Source organism: Lotus japonicus, chromosome 6 (assembly GCF_012489685.1).
Source record: "Lotus japonicus ecotype B-129 chromosome 6, LjGifu_v1.2".
NCBI lineage: Eukaryota > Viridiplantae > Streptophyta > Magnoliopsida > Fabales > Fabaceae > Lotus > Lotus japonicus.
The window spans coordinates 47,874,497-47,879,770 of NC_080046.1; the positions used below are offsets into that span (position 1 = coordinate 47,874,497).

At 35.9% G+C, this 5,274-nt stretch overlaps 1 long non-coding RNA gene across 1 annotated transcript; it reads right to left on the bottom strand.

The window, feature by feature from the left end:
* Positions 1-278: 278 nt before the first annotated feature.
* On the bottom strand, positions 279-1,925 carry LOC130724419 (uncharacterized). Its single transcript, XR_009014494.1, has 3 exons — positions 1,826-1,925; positions 1,365-1,443; positions 279-651 (listed from the first exon to the last, which is right to left on the bottom strand). It is a non-coding gene; the product is annotated as an uncharacterized LOC130724419 (long non-coding RNA).
* Between the last annotated feature and the right edge of the window lie 3,349 nt (positions 1,926-5,274).

Here is a 5,274-nt window from a genome sequence, read left to right on the forward strand (position 1 = left end):
ACTCATACTATTGTAATAAAAATTGAATTTATGTAAAATTCATGTATTTTTACCCAACAACTTAAATTTTTAGGATAATTGGTGGATTGTTGGTTTATAATTAACATGCTTTGAAGGAATTTTGTGTATACTTCTGCAACTGGGCATATTTTATGCTATGGGCAGGCCTAAATAGTATACAGTTTTTGTTAATAGGGTGCATATATTAATGGTACATGTCTTTACATGAAAGAAATTAGTTTACTGAGAAGAGTTGTTTCAAGTGAAGAGAGAACAGGTAGAAAATATGAATCTCAAGATTCTTTTTAAATAGTTCACAGATTTGAGCAAAATAATTGTTCTCATGAGAAATTCAGACTGAATGATTTACTTTTTAAGCCAAAGAAAGTAATTATCATGTTACTTTCTGGATCTACAATTACAAACAGTGAGTAATAGTGCTATATCTGATGGGACAACATACAAGAGCTCAGAACAAAACTGGCCCATGATGAAGGACCTATCTGCTACAATTTCTCTTAGTTAGACAACAAAATCTACATTAGACATGACTAGTTTCGAGTATATCTTGGCTCTGTCTCATGATCCATTGCACAAACCCTCCAATTATAAATGTTTCAGGTGCTGCTATTTGGTTAAAGGTGGAAGAACCTGAAAAGTTAGATAAAAGTGGAATCAAGAAACATAATACAGTGGAGGCTACTAGTGCAAATGGAAACTAGAAAGTTTGGATAATGATATCTGACAAAATCATGATCAAAGGTTTATACAGTAAGTTGCATAGGTATTGATTTAACAAAAAAATTCGGTGGGGTCCTCAGTTGCACCAATAATTGAGTGGTATCCAAATTTTAGCATTTAGTTGACTACCTTTAATTGTGATGTAAGGACTAAGGACCATTCCCATAACATTTATTTGCAACTTGACTAAGGATATACAACATTTAATTCAATTTTCATGCCATTTTTCCAGGATAGGGAGAAAAAAAATATAAGTTCAGCATTTCAACCTGTGAATAATTACAATCAGAACACATCAAAAAAATATGTTGAGGATGTGATTTCTAGTTGAGAGAATGAAAGGAGCAATTAATCATGCATCACCTAAACTTTTCAAATATATTTCTTTTTGCAAAATCAGGTACTTTGGTTATCCAAATAAGGTAAAAAAGGTGACCTAATCTAGTTGACTAAGTCATCCCCAATTCTTATTTATGTATTCACCTCTAGATGTCACATAGTCTTTTATTTTCACTTTACCTCCTTTTTATTGTTGTTAATTTTGTTTTTGTTTGGACAATATTGTACAGTCACTGATGAATTTATATACAAGTAACAATATATAGTTGAGCTGGGAGACATACTCTGAAAACATACGAAGGGTTCTATCATCTTGTGAGATACACCATAGGTTCTTGTAAGCATGCTTCTTAACTAACTAACCTGTGAACATTGGAAACTAAGAATATCAATGAAAGTTATAGTATGAGAAGAATACACAAGATAATAGAAGTTTTTTGCATCTATATTATAAATCGGTAGAATCAATAAAATATAAAACTGAAGAATGCCATGAAATGGTCTTGACTAATTTGTGTTAACATAGTACTGAAATTAGACAATCAGTAGATGTTCTATGCTATGTGAAACATGTAATGATGATCTATATTTGTCATATAATAGGAATATAACAGAGCAAAATGTTAACAATTCGTGCACGACTCGAACCTGTGACCGCAAAGTCACATGGAAACAACCTTACCGTTGCGCCAATGTTCGCCCTCTACTCTAGAGAAAGGATAATTAGAAGAAATTTAGTTCTTACCCTAGTCAAAGAACCAGTCATTGTTGAAGAAAAGGATTCATCAGCGTTCCACATGGTGACATGCATCTGTTTACCCACAAGCAAAAGGTGAACTTCTCCATTTAATTGATAAGAGATCCTCATTTTATTGTAAGAACTTGTTTGAATGCGGACCAAAGTGAAATTATTGGAGCTTATCCAGTGTTTTTGTTCCTAACTGAGCTTCAACAAGTGCTCTTTTGTCTGGATCCAAACACGGTCTAAGTCAAGGAAAGGAGAAAAAGTGTGTAAAAGGCTTGCCAATTTTTTCATAACTGAGCTTCATTAAGTGATCTTTTGTCTGGATCCAAACAGGGTCTAAGTCAAAGAAATGACCGGTGGAGAAGAAAAAGATGCAAAAGAAAATTTTCGAACTTGATGGAAGATCTTCTTGTGCTGGAATGATGCTGTTGGAGAATCCAAATCGATGAGATTTCCTGCACATGAATGGAGATGCAGAATATCAAAATGGGTGATGAAAATAACTTGAAAGGGGTGGGGAAAGATGTTTTATACATGGGAGAAGAAGGGAGACTCTTGGTGATTTTGTAACCATAATCCATGATCAGGAGTTACAAAAGCAACAAATAAAACGACCAAGAATATGAAAAGGTTGTATAAAGAATTTCATAAGAAAATGATCAACGATTAGGATTAGAAGAAATGAATGGCAAAGATTGATTTCATATTGAATTACTCACAAATTTAGGTATTTGACCATGGAAAGTTTTCCACCCATGTGCATTGAAGTATTATATTACAATTTTACCCTCAAGGTTGCAAAACCTCTCCCTTTATATATAAATATAAATATAAATATAAATATAAATATAAATATAAATATAAATATAAATATAAATATAAATATAAATATAAATATAGATACCTTGTACACTTTACTCGTTCAATGAATTGATTTTTCTCTTCCAATCAACCACTTTCAGTTAGAGGTTGTTAGTGGTCACTACTCACTATGTATATAATGAGTCAAAATTGATACTAAATCTTGACATTATCGACATAGTACACGGGCTGGTCTAAATGGAGTTATATTGCCAACTTTTTTCAAACTACGGATGAAAATGAAATGAAATGAAAAATATGGGTACTCATTTGATGATTATTTGATAGTTGCTACCTCTAGTTTCTTTCGTGAACTATTATAGTATGGAGTAAAAGCATAGGTGAAGTCAAATGTCTGTTTCATATATAGGATAGAGAGAAAGTATGGTTTATCTTCCCAAGTCTCGCATGGCCTTTTGGATAGTAGAATACGTAAATGGTAAATATGGTAAAAAAAAAATGGACCTCTGAAATTACCTACACCACTGCTATGCTTTGTTCATCTTCTTGTGATTCTATTAAGCAAGTACTTCATTGATTACATTAATTGGAAAAATTTATTGTTCATACTTTAAGTACTGGACACTTAAGGGTGACATATGAGTGTGAATAGAGATAAATAAGTGATATAATATGTGGAGTTGTAAAAAATATAGAAAGTTTGAAAAAAAAATGGAAAAAATGAGGTGTAAATGGATCAAAACTCCATTACTTATAGTCCATCGGTTGGCTGATTAGGAAATATTGCATTTCTGTGATATATGATTTAGTCTATATCAAAATATATTGGCATATACCATGTAAGATGTCATAATTATCATCATTATTTAAGTGAGGTTTTTTTATGCTTAATAACAAAGAAACAAGCGTCAGGGTGGTTTTAATTTATTTGTTGACGGCATTGATGATTCAATGACGTACCATCAACTTAGGCAGGTTTTTGCTCAGTATGGAGCGATTCAGAGACTGTTTTTGCAGCTCAGACGGCGGCCAGGTCGAAGAAACCGGTTTGCTTTTGTACGGTTTAGAGAGGAGCACGCAGCGAGGGAGGCAATCAAGGTCGTCAATGGTGCTTTTATCAATCAGTCATTGTTATCTGTAAAGATGGCTATGTATGAGTCTCGCTCGGGAATGAAGGGGAGTTGGAAGAGGAAGGCGTTAAGGTCCGGGAGCCCGAAGATGGTTTGGACGGAGAAACAGGGGATGCAAAAACAGGGGTCAGGATCTCACAGTAGACATGAGGTTATGTACAGTTCAAAGGAAGAAGATTGTCTCAGTTTGGAAACTTTAGCTGAAGCTACTACCTTTGGAGTTTGTTCTGTTGAGATGATACAAGATTTTCTTGATAGGAATGGCCTTGATATGATACGAGTCACGCCATTGGGGGCGAGGCAGGTGATACTAGAATTTCCAACGAAGGAAGATATGGAGGCAATTTTGAGCGACGGTAAGGACTTTTTGCAGCAGAAGTTCTCTTGTGTTGAGCCCTGCACCAATTTGACAAGAGCACGCAGTCATTTGGTTTGGGTGGTGATAAGGAATGTGCCTGTTTATGTTTGGAGGTACGATTTCTTTGAGACTGTAGTGGCGCCATTTGGAACGGTGATTTGTGTCGACAGTCCTATGTCGGCACGGACTCGTTATGATATGGCACGTGTTCTCATCGAATCCTCTACTCCTTTGAAAGCTTGCTGCGATGTATGTGTTTTCCTGGATGGGGAGGAAGTCGTGATTACTGTGGAGCCAGAGGTGGGGTTGAGTTCGCCTTCTTTTGTGGCTTGCTGCAAAGGGAAGCCACCGGTGATTTCATCAACGAAGATGGTGCCTGCTGAGGGTGACGACGGAGTGGAGGAGCGTTTCAGATCGAATGATGATGGGGATGCGTTACAAAAAACTCTTGATGATTTGCGTGAATCAGGCTATGAGGAGGAGGAGTTACGTGAGATGGCACTTTTCAAAAAGTATTTTGAAACTGAGGAGTTACAGATGCCAGCAAAGCAATTTAACTTGGAAACAGGGGATCATGTAGTTTTAGCAAACAAGGAGAAGGTGGAGGCCGTTTGTGAGGTTAATTCTGAAAATCAATTCAGTTTAATTGAAGGGTTAGATGTAAACAATTTGGAGGGCGTCAAAATTGGAACGGTACCAGATTTAAAGGGGAGCGGTTACTCAATTGAAGAGTTTGCAGAGATGGAGGCTTTGGATAAATCACAAATGGGGGAGAGATTTCAGGAGGAATATTCTATTCCATTAAATGCTATTGTTCCATTTTCAAATGTTTGGGAAAGGAATCTTACCAAGGGGCATGGAATGGAATTTAAAGAAGGTCAATCATTATATAAAATGGGGGATGCGTTTCCAAATTGGTCACGGCATTATAATGCATGCTTTAATTGGGGTGAAGGATTTGTTTGGCCAGCTGGACAAAGCAATGTTTGGATTAATCCACAAAAAAAGGCTTCTAGTAGTGAACTGAGATTAAAACTTTTAACGGATGGTAAGGGCCCAGGGGATGTCGTGTATGGCAGTATTCAGCAGGAGGAAATAACTTCAAATAATACCAAGAGAAGTTTTAGAGGAGTGAAGGC